The following is a 17,100-nucleotide window of genomic DNA, read 5'->3' on the forward strand; positions in this document are numbered from 1 at the left end:
AACCATATGCAGAGATATGAAATAACAAAAAGTCTATTTAAAGCCTGAAGTTCTGGTCATTCTATATGTTACCTACCCAAACTGAGGTATGGTTGCTTTATTTCTGTTATTCACAACACTAATATCTAAGACAGCTTCCAGGGGATCAAATCCTTGAGTGGCTTGGGAAAGCTTCAAGTGCTGCAGCCTGAAATTCCCTCAGCTTGTGCTCTTTAATTAGCAGCACCAGAGTGCACAGTTAAGTCCATGAGGGGGTGGGCTCTCTCCTCACTCCGGCCTTTTGTATTATGACTTCATTGTCTCTGACCTCATAGCCAAGCATTCAGGAATGTCTGCAAGAACATGCCTTGGAATGCCACTGCTGGCCAGGCTCGGTAGAGACAAGAGGGGGAATGTTTCTCCAGCTTCTGCCATTCCAGGGAAAGGAAGGAAAAGCTCCTCGATGCTAGCCTTGTTACTGCTTTCTTTAGAAGAACAGGGGCTATAACTCCCAATATATTACTTATATATTCATAGAATCATAGACTTGTAGAGTTGGAAGGGACCCCAGGGTCATCCAGCCTGACGCCCCTGCAATGCAGAAATCTCAAACAGATCATACATGACTGGTGGCCATCCAACCTCTGCTTAAAAACCTCCAAAGATGGAGAGTCCACAACGTCCCAAAGGAGACCGTCCCAGGGGATTCCGTTAGAATCTCCTTTCTTGTAACTTGAATCCATTGGTTTGGGTCCTAGCCTCCAGAGCAGGAGTCCCTCCCCTACCTTCCCAGGGGCAACTTGAAACCTGCGTGCCCTAAGGGAAGGCAGAAGATAGGAAGCCCAGGTGAGTTTGTGTCATCAGCTCCTGAAGATCATCAGCTGGCCTGAGAGGACTCTGTTGTTCTACATAAGTGTTTTTAAAGTGTGTTATGTCTTGAGTGCTTGACAGAAAGGCAGTATTAATGAAAGCTAGTCTGGGGCCTGTTGACTAAAAAGCAGGATATAAATGTTTAAAATAAATAAATGGCTATACAATATTGTTGTGTATGGTTATAACACAGGAAAGTATTTTTTCCTGACAGAGGGAAATAAGTCAAAACAACAAACCTACTGCACTTCTACTATAACTTCTGCAATAATGATGTCGATTTGCTCTTGCCTGTCATCACACAGTAATTCACGTGAGTGTGAACTACAGTGTGAAAAGTGGTGGCTGCAGCAGTCTGCTGGCTCTTTCCCCTGCCAGCCGCAGGGGCCCTGTCCCTGGGATCCAGATCCACAGGCTGGCCAGTGCCTCTATTGGCTACCTTCTTCCTTTCTCAGCCAACCTAGGGATCCACTGCCACCACCAATTAGCATGAGGAGTTGGCAAGGGCAGAAAGAGGAGCCGCATGGAGAGGAGGAGGCCTCCAAAAGTGGTGGCCACTTGGCCTCAGAATCCGCAGGAGTGGCAGAAAGAGGAAGGTTGAAGAAGTTCCGATGGGTGGAGTGGGGAGGGTGAGGGGAGGGAACGGAGGGAGGGGTCAGTGGGCCCAAGGAGGTATGCACCTGTAGACAGTGACAACTGAATGACTGACAGAAGCCTGAGCACAGTGGACCAACACCAGCTGATGACATGGCTCCCCAAATCTCTTTTCTGATGAGAGCAGCTTTTGCATCTCATTTGGAAACCAAGGACCCAGAGTCTGGAGGAATAATGGGGAGGCACACAATGCCAGATGCTTGAAGTCCAATGTGAAGTTTCCACAGTCTGTGTTGATTTGGGGAGCCATGGCATCAGCTGGTGTTGGTCCACTGTGCTTCATTAAGTCCAGGGTCAACGCAGCAGTCTACCAGGAGATTTTGGAGCACTTCATGCTTCCTTCCACAGACGAGCTTTATGGGGATGCTGATTTCATTTTCCAGCAGGACTTTGTCACCTGCCCACATTGCCAAAAGTACCAAAACCTGGTTCAATGCCCATGGAATTACTGTGCTTGATTGGCCAGGAAACTCGCCTGACCTGAACCCCATAGAGAATCTATGGGGCACTGCCAAGAGAAAGATGAGAGACATGAGACTGAGCAATGCAGAAGAGCTGAAGGCTGCTATTGAAGCATCCTGGTCTTCCATAATACCTCAGCAGTGCCACAGGCTGATAGCATCCATGCCACACTGCATTGAGGCAGTAATTGATGCAAAAGGGGCCCAAACCAAGTACTGAGTACATATGCATGCTTCTACTTCTCAGAGGTCCAATATTGCTCTTTTTTCAATCCTTGTTTTGCTGATTTCATTTAAGATTCTAATTTTCTGAGATTGTTAATTTGGGGTTTTCATCAGCTGTATGCCATAATCATCACAATTATAACAAATAAAGGCTTGACATATCTTGCTTTGCATGTCATGAGTCTATCTCATATATTAGTTTCACCTTTTAAGTTGAATTTCTGAAATAAATGAACTTTTCCACGATATTCTAATTCTCCGAGTTTCACCTATAAGCCATCTATACTCAGCTATCTACATACCTGAGCTGCCACCCTCACTGCACTTTTATCAGATCTTGCCCTTTAGAGACAGTTTAGGTGTTCTTTCCCCAATGTTAAAGGTGACTTGATATTTCAGCATCTGCCCTTAGGTTCTGAATAGTTCCCCCCATTTGATGCTGTCAACTCTTCTGCTACTTAAAAACGAATTAACATCAGCTCACTTCCTTTATTTGCAAGCAGTGCTTGCCCTTTTCTGTTCCTCTTTGCTCCTCACTGGAGGAGTGGCGTGCAGTTTCCTAAGTTTATCAAAGAAAAACTGAATGCTTTTCAAAACCTTTTCCCTTTACACTAAAACTTTTTTAAAAAAATCCCAACATAACCAGCGTGACAGCAGGATAATTCACAATATAAAGTTATTATTTACTGGTTCAGTAACTAACATAAAAGTTTTTATGCAGTCAGAAATTTAAAAAGATGTAACTGAAATTAAAATGTTTATTTTTAAAAAAATAAAGAGGCAAACTCTTTAAAATGTACCGTCAAAAGATATATTCTAAGTCATAGAAAAACAGTAAAACTTTTTCATGGTACATCTAAGAATGCCTGCATTAAGACATTCAAAAGCATGGCAGACTACTGAACTAGAGAGGTGAAGTCTGGGAACAATCCACCAAGCATTTCTCCTATGCAAGCCCCATTGAAACAAATGGCTCATTCATTCAAATGTTTTGTTTTTGCTCAAGTTCCATTTATCATTGAGGGGCCTGAGTAGGAAAGACTCTCATTTGATGGCAGCCTACGTCTTACATTTACAACCCCAATTAAATTAAACAGATTTGTTCTCATATCACCGGATGGATCAGGAGATGGTTACTGGAATGCACATGGACACCACTGCCTTCCATGAGATGAACAATTTTTTCATCGAAATGTGCATTCCTATTTGGGCACATTTTAAAACACACATCGTAATACAAGTATCTGGAAAACCAAAAACTGAGCATTGAACAAATACTTTTCTTTTCTTTTCTATACACGATATGAAAAAAGAATCAGAAAGTTAAAGTAGAATATTAATTTTAACAGCACTTGAAAAATTATGAAAAAATAATAAAATGCACTTTTACCCCATGTAGGAACTATTCTCCTGATCTGTTGTTTTAACTTAATTTTTGATACTGGTATTAAATTAATTTTGAAAAATTAACTTTGAGGTTATCAACCTCCTGCCTGCCTTTCAGCTACCCATCTAGGACTACTATTACACCATACATGGAGAGCCCAGTGGCACACAATTGCTTTGCCCCCAGGAGCAGCCATTGTAGCCCCAAACAGCTGCAAGGGGAACTTATGGCTGGTGTGAAGCGCTTAGCATGCCTTGCAGCCAGGCTGGCAACTGAAGGGAGCCCATCAGCCTCGCCCCCGGGGACTGAAGTTGGGCCCTTCTGCTCTACCACCGAGCTACTGCCCTTCCCAATATATAGGATACCCTCTTGGTGGGTGGCATTTTCTGTCCTGAAGCCCAGAGTCGGATAGGCCGTGCCCCCCACCAGCAGCCAGGGGAGGCTCATCATATCCTTGCTGAGGTAGACCTCAGCAACCGTCAACCTGGCTGCTGAAAAAGCTCACCAGCCAGCAGGTAGGCTGGTAGATAACATGGATTCATGCCCAATGCCTATCCGAAGAAAGCTGTGGCCTACTTTTATCCAACTCAGGCTGTGCTTGTCTTCTATTAATCCTTCTTCCCACACCCCTCCCAGATACAAGGTGCATGGGTCCACAATATGGCATTCTGGGTTAGGTATGTGCAAACCAGAGACGAATAAAACTTGATCTTGGCAACAGATGCAGACACACAGTGCAAGAATACGCAGAACACAGCATGCTCAAAACTTACTTGTTTGCAAAACTTTGCCATTAACTATTCCTCAGTAGAACATATCCGTGGGTGCTAAATTCTTGGGTCTGATTAACGTTAGGATTTAATTAGGACCGGTATGTGGAATAGCTAGACCCAAGTGTGGTATCAGGGGTAATAAGGTGTGATAGAACCACTCATCATCCTCTGTAACACATGTAAAAGCAAGTTAAGCAGGCACACTTCCTGGGTTGTATATTGGACATTATAATCCTAACCCAATCAGCAAGTGTTAATGAAGTCAGACAGACTTCTTTGTGAGATGACCACATGGGGGAAATAAACAACAAGGGAGTTCAGAGCAGAGGGAGTTCAGTGTGTGTTCCCACTACACAGGATCAAAGGAAATGGGTGTGAGAATGCAAATGTGAGGCCTCTCCACGTGTTAGAAAAGGAGATCTTAGAAGTTATGAAGTTAAGAGTTGGGAGTGATCTAACCAGGAAGCAGGGATGAAGGGTTTAGCTGGGATGTATGCTGCAGAGCAAGAGAGGCTGCAGAGAGGGATGCTGATACTGTTAGTACAACCAGTGTTCGAATTAGGCAGGTGCCAGGTGCATGATTGGCCACTTGCAACCAAGTGAAGACATCCCCCCATCTAGAGGTGCATGCCTGGGGGATCATTGGAGACTGACTATTTTCACACACTAATACCCCATTCTGTATAATTTTATCAGTTGTATTTTATCTGCACAATCAGAATGAAGTTTAGAAACCAAAATGCTTTTTCTGTGCCACCTGAGCAGGAGCAGTGAACGTTATAGTTAATTGTTGTAGCTTGTCTTCACTTACCCCACCCCACTGCCCTGCTCACAGTTGTCAAGAATATCCCTAAATTATGAATGGTCCATGTCACCATTAAGAAAAAGAGGTCAAAATAGGCTAATATATATGTAGACTGGCTCTGGATAAAGTGATTTTTCTTTTTTAAGTTCTCAAAGTTCTTAATCTAACTCAAGGTTGTCATCTGTGACTTGCCATTATTTTTATTTATTATAGTTTAGTAATTTTTTGTAATTGATAATCGTAAACTGTTTGATTATTATTTGCTGATATTTAATTTACTGTTTACTATTAAATTCTAATGGATAATAATACTTTTATTATTTATATCCTGCCCGTCTGGCTGGGTTTTCCCAACCACTCTAGGCAGCTTACAGCATATATAAAACGTTGTAAAACATCAAACATTAAAAACTTCCCCATACAGGGATTACTGAATATTGCTTTATTTGATATAAGTGATTTATTTTAAAGTTATTGTGACTTTTTTTATTGGATCAGATTATTATTGTTTGACTTTTTAATGTTTTTGTATTTTACTCCCTTGCCTAATCATAGCAGCATTTAATTCATTCCAACAAGAATATGAAAACAGTTCCTCCTCCCGGCAAAATCCAGGAGAAATCCGGCACAATCTGCCTATTGTGCTTGCTTTAACAACAATATGAAGTCTCTATAATTATTATATTTATTTACTGCTGAAGACAGTGTTCGTGGCTCTTATTTTATCCTCACAATAACCCTGTGAGGTAATTTAGGCTCAAAGCCACCCAGTGACCTCTCTCAGCCCACGGCTACAGCCCAGTCAGGATGGCTCTATCTTTGCCCACGCACATAAACACAAAGACTGGGGAGTTTGAACTTTATTCATCAACAACTTTTGAAGTTGATATTAACAAACATACATGTGGGGGGGGGACATCTCTCTAAAGACCCTGTTGTATCCTTGAGCACTTTAAAAAACAAGTGGACATGGAAAACACCCGCAGGCACAACCATGTGCACATCTGAATAGATTAAACATGTGCAAAGGTACCAGTCAGCCTGTAAGTCAGTTAAGAAATAGTCTTCCTTGTATCATCTCCAAATACTAAGGTTTGCTTTTTGGTCCTGTCTTTCCATCTTCAATTTTGCAGCAATGAAGGCAACAACGTGTGTTTTTTCTCTGATTCTCAGGACTGGGAAGCTAATGACATATATTCTTTTTCTCTAAAGAGTAATGGGTTTGGAAGCCCATGGACATGGATAAAATCAATGAGAAAAGATTTTAAATCTCATTGAGTTATGAGTGTTGCCCAGCCCTGGTGTGAGCCTCCAAAAATATCTACAGTATATGCAGGAGCTGTAAGCTGTGACACATTTGAAGGCTGCCTGACTTCTGCAGGCCTCCACTTTGTGGTTTTTTTTTAAAAAAAACTTTGTGTGGTTTTTTAAAAAACATTCTGGACTGCTGTAGATGGTTGATGATGGGTCTGTAAAGTAATCTTTGTGCTATTTCAAAACAGCAACTTGAGAAAATTCCCACCTTTTATTAACAGGGGAGGTAAAACAGCAGATGTTTTTAAAAGTCTAAGACTTGCAGAAAGTAAAGTGTGAGCTGCTAACACCAGTTCAATTTGACAGAATCTGTTGCTGCTTTGTGGATGCTGTCACACAACCCAGTTAAGGGAGGCGTGGGGGGCTTCAGCCTCCGGAGGCGAAACAGGCTGGGCCACCCCTGCATGGTTTTTGTCCACAGGTCCTACAACCTATATATTTGTTATGCTGCTATCCAAACCTTCCTCCAAAGAATTCAAGTGTGGCATTTCAAACACACCACAGTCCTCTGGGGTAGCAATTAGCTCAGGACCACCTAGTAAGCTTCACTGTTGAGTGAGAATTTAAAGCAGCAATGGGAAACCTGTGCTCCTCCAGAGGTTCTTAGACTATAATGCCCATCCTCCCCAACCACTGGTCATGCTGCCTGGGGCTGATGGGAGATAAGAGTCCAAAATCTGGAGGGCCACAAGTTCCACACCCTTGAGTTAAATTCAAGTTTCTCATAACCAAGCTCAGCCCTCTAGCCACTAGATCACAGTCTGCACATCGCCATAACCCTGAAACAAGCCATGAGTGGAAGCCAAGGCTAATTCTTGGCTTATTGCTTGTGAGTTTTGGAAGAAACAAGTGTTGGTTTGCACATAACTCTAAGCCAGCACTATAGTTTGTTCCCTCCCAGCTCAGGTGCAATTTCAGCAGCATGAAACCAGAATGCTGCTCATATATAGGAAGCCATGGTTTGCCACAAACCAGGCCCGTGGCCCTCAGAACATTTACTTTATTCAGGAAGTCCTCCCAGTATTACCATTGCATTCAGATATTTTCTCTGGGATAAGGCCTATCAGGCTTATGTAAATCAGGGGTGTAAATTTGAATCAGGTAACCTCCTTCAACTTGTCAGAGTCAACATACCTAGTATATGGAGAAGACTGCTGGCAAGACAGTACAAAAGAACAGTCCAACACATTTGTTGTGACACAAGCTTGTACAAAGCGGAGTCTCCTTCAGGGATGGGGGATCTGTGGACCCTCCAAATGTTGTCAGATCTCAACTTCCATCAAACCGAGCCAACCTGGCCAATGGTTAGAATTGAAGGGAGGTGGTCCAGCACCACCTGGAGGCTCACAGGCCCCCCAATCCACTTCATCAAAGGCATACTGCTACAAGACGCGACATCATGTTTGCTGCAAGAGACTAATGTGACTACCCCACTTGGAATTTCTGAAGACACTAAATCAGGGCAGGGGTAGTGAACTCTTGGTCCATGTGCAATTTTTAGTGGGGCCCAAGCTCCCGCCTTTGTCCATGGAGTTTTCTTGGCAAGGATACTGGAGTGGCTTGCCAGTTCCTGCTCCAGATGGATCACGTTTGGTCAAAACTCTCCACTATGACCTTTCCATCTTGGGTGGCCCTGCATGGCATGGCTGATAGCTTCTCTGGGTTATTCAAGCCCCTTCACCACAGCAAGGCAGTGAACCATGAAGGGAAAATGACAAACCTAGACAGCATCTAAAAAAGCAGAGACATCACCTTGCCAACAAAGGTCCGTATAAGTTAAAGCTATGGTTTTCCCAGTAGTGATGTATGGAAGTGAGAGCTGGACCATAAAGAAGGCTGATTGCCGAAGAATGGATGCTTTTGAATTATGGTGCTGGAGGAGACTCTTGAGAGTCCCATGGACTGGAAGAAGATCCAACCTCTCCATACTTAAGGAAATCAGCCCTGAGTGCTCACTGGAAGGACAGATCCTGAAGCTGAGGCTCCAATACTTTGGCCACCTCATGAGAAGAGAAGACTCCCTGGAAAAGACCCTGATGTTGGGAAAGATGGAGGGCACAAGTAGAAGGGGACGACAGAGGATGAGATGGTTGGACAGTGTTCTCAAAGCTACCAACTGCGAGTTTGACCAAACTGCGAGAGGCAGTGGAAGACAGGAGGGCCTGGCGTGCTCTGGTCCATGGAGTTGGCCATGACTAAACAACAACAAGCTCCTGCCCTCTCATTTTGGTGGCATGGCAAAAAGATAAAAGTAGACACAGTGTTGAGGATATGAATTCCCAACCCTGATAGGAATGCGTATCTCATCCCTATGAGTCATAAAATCAGTCATTTGATGAGCCAGGAGGCAGGACATGGCATCCTGGCTGTGAGTCCTGGAAAACCTGCTTGTTCCCTGCCTTGCAGGTCTTTTTCTGCCTGGCCTGGGACTGACTCCAGCTACAAAAGCTGAGGCTGCTGAACAGATTCTTGGGATGGGGTTTTGTGGGGGGGGGGGGTGTTGTTGCTGTTGGTTTTTTGTATCTTTCTTTTAGACCTTTTTGTGATTTATGTGGAAATTGTTCAGTTTGGTTGGGTATTTTTTAATGTTTTATTTACTGTCTGACTACTTTCATTATGTGGTAGTTTTTTATTTTCTTCTTGTTGTAAGACACCTTGACTATGGTTTGAATTGTGGAAAGGTTACATTCAAATAAAATTACCGTATTTTTCGCTCTATAAGACGCACCAAACCACAAGACGCACCTAGTTTTCGGAGGAGGAATCAAGAAAAAAATATTCTGAATCTCAGAAGCCGGAACAGCAAGAGGGATCGCTGCGCAGTGAAAGCAGCAATCCCTCTTGCTGTTCTGGCTTCTGTGATAGCTGTGCAGCCTGCATTCGCTCCATAAGACGCACACACATTTCCCCTTACTTTTTAGGAGGGAAAAAGTGAGTCTTATAGAGCAAAAAATACAGTATATATGTTTCCATAACCTCGCCACCTGATCTGATCTGCATATGCATTAGCTCAGGAGGTGTGTGCGTGTGCATGTGAGAAAAAGAGTTGGATGTGGCCACACTGACCATTGACCTGCAGCTCCCAGAGAGCAGGGTCAAGAAGGCTGAACCAAGCCCTCAGGCCCCCTGCATCAAATTAACCCTAACATACTGATTTCCGGATGAATCCAAAGCCTTCTCCTAGGTGATTTTAAGAACATATTCTATTAATAAAAATAGCTAAAGAGCTCCATTAGTTAGGGTGAATTTTTAAATTCATTTCCCATTTCCTCCCTGAGAAAACACTCTGCAAAGTGCCAGAACAGCAGCTACCCCCTCACATTAGATCCAGATTTCTCAGGTTATGAACAACAGGGAAGAATAAGTCCCTTAAAGATTAAAAGAAAATTTCTAATTCTTCAGGCTTCCTTTGCCTCTATAATGTCTGTTTCTAATTTAATATTCCAGCACAATTTTTGAAGAGTTTGGAACACGTCAGGAACCACTCAAGATGCAGAGCAAGCAACCAATTTAATTAGAACTTGAAACAGCTAATAAGGGTGAAGAACGAGAAGGGGGGGGGGATGAAGGAGATCTGTGTTCTACTGCCTTTCAATATTCTCCTGCTCTGCATCCCAGCCCCTTGAGCAGAAACCTGTGTGGAGCTAGTGCCAGAAACAGGGCTGGCTGCCATGCTCCAGACACCACTATCGGGCAAGAGTGCTGTTCACAGTTAACTCCCCCACTAGCCAAAAAAATGCCTCAGAGAAGCTGAGATCATCGCCCATGTGCTGCAAGCAAACACTTCATTTAAATACCCAAAAGCCCTTTTCCAGCTGAGGCAGCTGGAAACATGTTAACCCAACAACTTAGGAAATACTCCCCACAGGAACGCCAAGGGTATAAACAAAGGTGGCTTTCATGAGTCACACACCACCCTCTGCCAATTCCCAGGCACTAGAGAACTTGCACCCTCATTTTAACAACTAAACTGAACTGAACGTTGTTCATCCTTTCAAGCAGGATATACAAGGAAAGGAGAGCAAAATAAGGGGCAAGACAAGTTTATTGACGGGGAACCAAGACGGGGAACTCTACACTCATGATTTCACCAGCTCAAGGATTAAACAATGCTAGTTATTCCATGGCATGGAGGAGTAAACTGGGAGGAGGAAGAGGGAGAAACAGACTGACTAGATAGAACCCTAATCAGCTTCCCTTACCTAAAATTACTAGTTAAATTATATGTAAAATACAAAGCTTTGAATGCCTTTGGTTACATTAACCCTACTTTGAAAACAGTGTGCAATTATTTTATTTAGATGTGTTTCTCTTCCAGTTATTCTAGTTGGGCAATTTAGAAATACTGTACTAAGTCAATTATGCAGCCTTCCTTTATTCAACTGGACTCAAGTATCAAAACATAAAATTAGAAGAGCCGGTTATGAGTATGGTATCTCTTGGCCCCAGATACAGGCATACCAAAGCAGGCCTTGATCATAAGCCTGGTTAGGACTGACCCTTTACAGCATCACAGCCCCATGGATATCATGCTTATCCCCTTATTTCCACACTTTAATTTTCAATAATAGATCCAGCAACCCTGAGTAGAACAAAAATGTGGCCCTTGTTTGTTTTTAAAATGAAAAGCTATTACACATCTGATGCTGCCTGGGACACTAAAAACAATTTTGACAGGCTGCATGAGCTGCCACTTTACTGTTACTTTAAGAAGTACAGTGGTACCTCCGGTTACGAACTTAATTCGTTCCAGAGGTCTGTTCTTAAGCAGTAACCATTCTTAACCTGAGGTACCACTTCAGCTAACGGGGCCTCCTGCTGCCGCCAGTGCGCAATTTCTGTTCTCATCCTGGGGCAAAGTTTGCAACGAGGAGCATCTACTTCCGGGTTAGTGGAGCTTATTACCCAAAGCATTTGTAAGGAGGACAGTACGCAACCCAGGGTTCCACTGTACAAATAGAGGAAACCCTTCCAACAGTAGGAAAACAATACTATCTTAAAGGAAATTAAGTCCCCTTACTTACTTTCCAACTCTGGGTCACTGCACATTTCTGGTACATTCACATAGTCAGAGGTATGACAGCAGTTAAGTATTTACAGATTTTAAAGATTAAGATACTATAGGATTAAGGGCAATATGAAAGGGACATTTAATATGCTCCCATTTACGTAACCTACAATTCCATTTCAAACTTGAACAGAAACAAAACACAACCCTTTCATTGTACTAGACATGTGCATGCTCTCATGCACACTCTCTCTCACAGGTAGGTAGCCGTGTTGGTCTGCCGTAGTCGAAACAAAATAAAGATTTTTTTTATTTTGTTTTGACTTCTCTCACATTCACACACAGGATTATAATTTGCTAGATCATTTTTTACAAGGCTAAATTTACATGATGGCAGAATACGGTATGTTTTACCTGCTTTTATTTACTACAGAATCTAGTTCTCCTACATTTATTACTAAAATGTGGATTCACAGTCATATTGTAGTTTTAAAAGTCACAAAGATGCTAAAACACAAAACCTCAAAGAGCAGAAGTTACAAGACGTACTTGAACTTAATCAGAGTTATTTGATATTTTCCCCTTGCACAAAAGCTATATATACGGAGGCATGAAGAAACTTATTTGCACCATGCACAAGAGTGAGGGAGAAGCATGCCACTTTTAATTTTTTTAATCACGGGATATTTAAGCTCTAGATGCATATCAGCAATGGAAAGATTCTTAAACCACCAAATGCTTGGCAAGGATAACTATTCTAGCCAGCTGTCCATGCAACAAAGTCCTGGTCATGTGCTAATTTCACTTTACACACATCTCTCTCACACACCAAGCAAAGGTGATTAATCGCTTAAAATGAATCTGAAAATGGAAAAATCAGTCTCTGGTAATAAACATTGTCTCTGAGAAACAACTTAAGGGTAATATAGCATTCTAAACATGCTGTTCCTTGCAATCAAGGTATTTCCAATTGTAAAAGCATACATTTCTAGCTGCTCTATAAGGAAATCTATAATCTCAACACTCGTGGCAGGAAGTTCTGTACTTACTCTGCTCGTTTGGCCAATGGCACCTCCACCCAACCAGTGATGTCATGCAGCAGACTGCCCACCAGTTGATTGCTGCATCTCTCCACCCAGTTCAAATGAAACTGCCTGCCTCTCGGCTTACAAGAGCTTTTGTGTTGGAAGGAAGGGGATCAAGGAGGAAGCACCTTCCTTGCTAACAGCAGTAATCTGGAACCCTTACAGGCTCTCCAGCACAAAGCAGATGGCCTCCACCTCCCAATGCTGGTCTACCTCCGTCGTCTCCCGGGTACCAGAGAAACCTGCTGCTGAGTAAAATATCTGGGGGTTAATATGACTGCTAAGAACTTAAATTTATTTAAAGATAACTATGAGAAATATTGGAGAGAAGTGAAAAAAGATTTAGAAATATGGTCAAATTTGAAGCTTTCCTTGTTGGGTCAAATTGCAGCTATAAAGATGAATGTATTGCCAAAAATGTTATTTCTGTTTCAATCATTGCAAATTTTGGACAAGATGGACTGTTTCAAGAAGTGGTAGAGAGACATTTCTAGATTTGTCTGACAGGCAAGAAGCCCAGAATAAAATTCAAGATATTAACTGATGCAAAGGAAAGAGGCGGATTTGCCCTGCCAGACCTTAAACTTTACTATGAATCAGCAGCATTCTGTTGGTTGAAAGACTGGCTGCTTCTTGAGAACACAGACATTTTGGATTTGGAAGGTTTTAATAATGTTTTTGGGTGGCATGCATATTTGTGGTACGACAAGGTTAAAGCACATAAAGCATTCAAAAACCATATTGTCAGGAAAGCATTGTTCAATGTCTGGATAAGATACAAAGACTTATTGGAAAATAAAACCCCAAGGTGGTTGTCACCAATGGAAGCGAAGGCTCAGAAAAAGCTCAATATGGAGACCAAATGGCCGAAATATTGGGAAATATTGGAACAAGAAGGAGAGATATTGAAATTGCAGAGTTTTGAGAAATTAAAAGATAAAGTGCGAGACTGGCTTCATTATTATCAGAGAGGCCTATAATTTGGACAAAAAAATTGGCTTCCAGGTAGAAAAATCAAAATTGGAAACAGAACTGTTAGATCCCAAAACAAAGATACTTTCAAGAATGTATAACTTGCTGTTAAAATGGAACACGCAGGATGAAACGGTTAAATCTGCAATGATTAAATGGGCATAAGATATTGGTCATAACATTATGTTTGCTGACTGGGAACAGTTGTGGACCACCGGTATGAAATTTACGGCATGTAATGCCTTAAGAGAGAATATTATGAAAATGATATATAGGTGGTACATGACACCAGTCAAGCTTGCAAAAATATATCATTTGCCTGATAATAAGTGTTGGAAATGTAAAGAAAATGAAGGTACATTCTTTCACCTTTGGTGGACGTGCCCACGGATTAAGGCTTTCTGGGAGATGATCTATAATGAAATGAAAAAGGTATTTAAATATACCTTCCTGAAGAAACCAGAGGCCTTTCTCCTGGGCATGGTTGGCCAATTGGTGCCAAAGAAGGACAGAACTTTCTTTATGTATGCAACAACAGCAGCAAGAATTCTCATCGCAAAGTATAGGAAGACACAAGATCTACCCACCTTGGAAGAATGGCAGATGAAAGTGATAGACTATATGGAATTGGCGGAAATGACTGGCAGAATCCGAGACGAGGGAGAAGAGTTGGTGGAAGAAGATTGGAAGAAATTTAAAGACTATTTGCAGAAACCTTGTAAAATTAATGAATGCTAAAATGATGTTGGATTGAAATGAAGTGGCTTTAGCAATAAGGTTAAAAAGAATATGTAAAAATGGACTGATAATTAGATGAAAATATAAAGTTATAATATGTTAAGATATAGAATTAAGATAGATACAAAGAGGGAAAGGATTTGCTGAATTAACCATGTGAATTGGAATACAAAAAAGGGAGGTGTGAGGAGGTCAGGAAACAAGTAACTGAAATATAAGATACGAAAAGATTGATTTGTTTTTTAATTGTTTTTTATTTCCTCATGTATTTTGTATTTTTCTTTGCATTTTTGTATCTTTTTTCTTTTTCTTTTTGTTTTTCTTTTCTTATTCTATAATTCTCTTTTGTCTGTAAAATTTCATTAATTTTTTTTTTAAAAAAACAAAAAAACAGAGAAACCTGCTGCTGTCACCCGAGGCAAGAGCAGATCAGATGACGGAGCACAGTCTGTGTGACTCCATTAGCAGACTGACAGGCAGAGCTCCGGAATGCTTCTTCTCAGAGCCAGCCCAACCATGAGGCCAGGCCAGGCAACCGCCTTAGGTGGCAGGATCCACCGGGCAGCAGATCTCGATGTTGATCTCCCACCCCTTGTTTCTGATGTAGCTCTTCCCTCGCCCCTTCTTCCTTGGCAGGGAGGGAGGCTCCACTTTGGGGTCCACCGCAGGTCCCAAAATGCTTTGGGCTGGCCCTGCTTCTCCCACCCTCCTTACGGCAGGCTGAGAGGGAGAACTTGACAGCTTTGAAGCCCACACCCCTCCAGACACACATTCCTCAAGTCTGCATGGAGAACAAGGCTGGCGAAGGGGCAAGGCAGGGCCTTTCCAACTCCAGTCTGGAGAAGCAGATGCAGAGCCCGACCTATGCTCAACCTCTGCCACACTCCTTTTACAATCCTATTAGCTCAACAGCCATAGACGCAAGCCTCCATGCCAACTGAAAAACATAAATAGACCCCCCATTTACGAACTAAAAATTTAACCTAAGAGTATTAAAACACCAGGGGCTCTAAATACAAAACAGCCCCCACTCCCCCAAGCTTGCAAAGGAGCCTTCAACACCTACCAATTAACCCTTTAGTGAAGGCTGAGATCGGCTTTAGCTGCTACCTCATCCCGATCCTCCCAGGACAAATAAGAGTCCGAGCTGGAAAGCAGAGTCTGCCCCCTCCCCGCGCCTCAAACATATTTTACCCCACAAAGCAATCAACTCCCGGGGCTGCAAAATGAGCAGGTTAGCCCTTCCGGCGACGCCTGGCAAAAGCGATACAGGCTGCTACCCCAGAAGGGGGGCGAGGATCCCCCAAGTCCCCCCCCCGCCACTCCTGACAAAGAGTCTCGCGCGGCGCATCCCTCGCCCACCTGGACGGAGAGGAGCCCTTGCGCGGAAAGGCAGAGCCCCCTCCTGCTCCAACCCACCACGCCTTCAAGAGGAGGCGAGAGCAGCCAGATCTCCCCCGCCCCAAGAACCAAGACAGAAGGAAGGCAAGCGGTGTTGCTGCTGGGGGGGCACAGCTACCAGACGGCAGAGCAACAGACCCCCCCCCCGCCCTCTGCGGGCGAAGCGGGCAGGGAGCAGACGGGGGCGGCGGGGGGGGCCCTTCCTCGAAGCCGAGACAAAGCAGGGGACCCCCCCCCGCCCGCGTATCGGAGAGGGAAGAGAGCGGCGAGCCTGGACCCCCCCCCCGGCCTCACCCCGCCAGACGCGCCGGCAGCGCCCTCGTCTCCCTCCGGGCAGCGGCGCCTCCTGGCTCTTCCGCCTTCCTGCCTGGGCTCCGCAAGGCGGGCGGGCGGAGACGCGGAGCCAGGCCAGCCCCGCCGCCGCCGCCGCCTCCTCACGTGCTGCGCGCGCCGCTCTGCGCGGCTCTTGGCCCGCTTCTCCGCCCTTCCTTCGGATCCTCCTCCCCGACGGCGCGCCAGGCCCTCCCTCGCACGCCCCTTCTCCCTGCGAGAAGCGCCCCGGGGACTCGGCCTGCCGGGCGGCGGGGCCTCGTTCTGCCTCGGAGCCCCCTCCCCCAGGAGGGAAGCAGGGATGGGGCCAGCGCCAGCCGCCCCCCGGGAAGGACAGCAGATCTTCCAGCTGGCCGGGGCTGATCTTCCCTTTGCCCTTTACTCGGATCTTCACCCCAAGGGTGTTTTGCCCTCCCTCTCTCTTCTTGACTGGCGGGCGGGGGGCCGTTTTTGTGGCTCGCCTCGGGTGCCAAAATGTTTCGGGCCGGCCCTGGAGATGGCCAGGAACTTGGGTGGCTTGAAAAGAGGATTCGGCTAATTCATGGCGAAGGAGCCGGGGATGCTTCTGGATGCCAGGAGCCAAGAGGGCTCTTGCACCCGGTCCCGCTTGCGGCTTTCCCAGAAGAGAGGTCTGGTTGGCCACTGGGGGGACAGGATGCCATCGGCCTGATCTTCTTTCCTTATGCCAAGTCAGATCTAGTCCAGGATTGTCTACACCAACTGGCAGCGAGCCCCACCTGGAGACGCCAGCCTGCAAGGCAGCAGCCCCTCTCCCGCAGAGCCAGAGGCCGGCCTTCCTTCTCTCGCTTCCCTGTTTCCTCAGAGTAGCGCCCCTTTCGCTACTTACGCTTACATCCTCTTTCAGTAGAAGTTCTATTTTTAAAAAATCCCCTTCTTTTTTCCACTTTGTTTCCTCATAGGCCCACCCAATCCTAAACATAAATTAATTAGCTATATCAATATAACTTCTTCCCCACCCTTTCTCTCTTCCCCTTTAAAAATTCCTTCACTTTCACTTTCCTTCATAGGGAAACAACCAACCCTGGCCACATCCTATTGATTTCAGTGAGGCTTCTGTTTCCGCTACAACCTCTTTTT

The 17,100-nt window shown here is 44.4% G+C and overlaps 1 protein-coding gene across 39 annotated transcripts in view; it reads right to left on the minus strand.

Annotated features, from left to right (window-relative positions):
- CLIP1 (CAP-Gly domain containing linker protein 1) overlaps positions 1–16,210 on the minus strand; it is a 108,278-nt gene extending 92,068 nt beyond the window's left edge. For 20 of the 39 annotated variants that reach the window (XM_083589622.1, XM_083589638.1, XM_083589636.1 and 17 more), the window contains exon 1: positions 15,967–16,178. The gene's annotated coding sequence lies outside the window, so the exon portion shown is untranslated. Of the gene's footprint in view, positions 1–76; positions 270–12,525; positions 12,804–14,671 lie in introns of those variants that run through there. The other 19 variants (XM_083589642.1, XM_083589635.1, XM_083589640.1 and 16 more) reach the window with 11 other exon arrangements.
- Positions 16,211–17,100: the final 890 nt, after the last annotated feature.

The sequence above is a fragment of the Podarcis filfolensis genome (assembly GCF_964270895.1).
Source record: "Podarcis filfolensis genome assembly, chromosome: 16".
In the NCBI taxonomy this organism is placed as follows: domain Eukaryota; kingdom Metazoa; phylum Chordata; class Lepidosauria; order Squamata; family Lacertidae; genus Podarcis; species Podarcis filfolensis.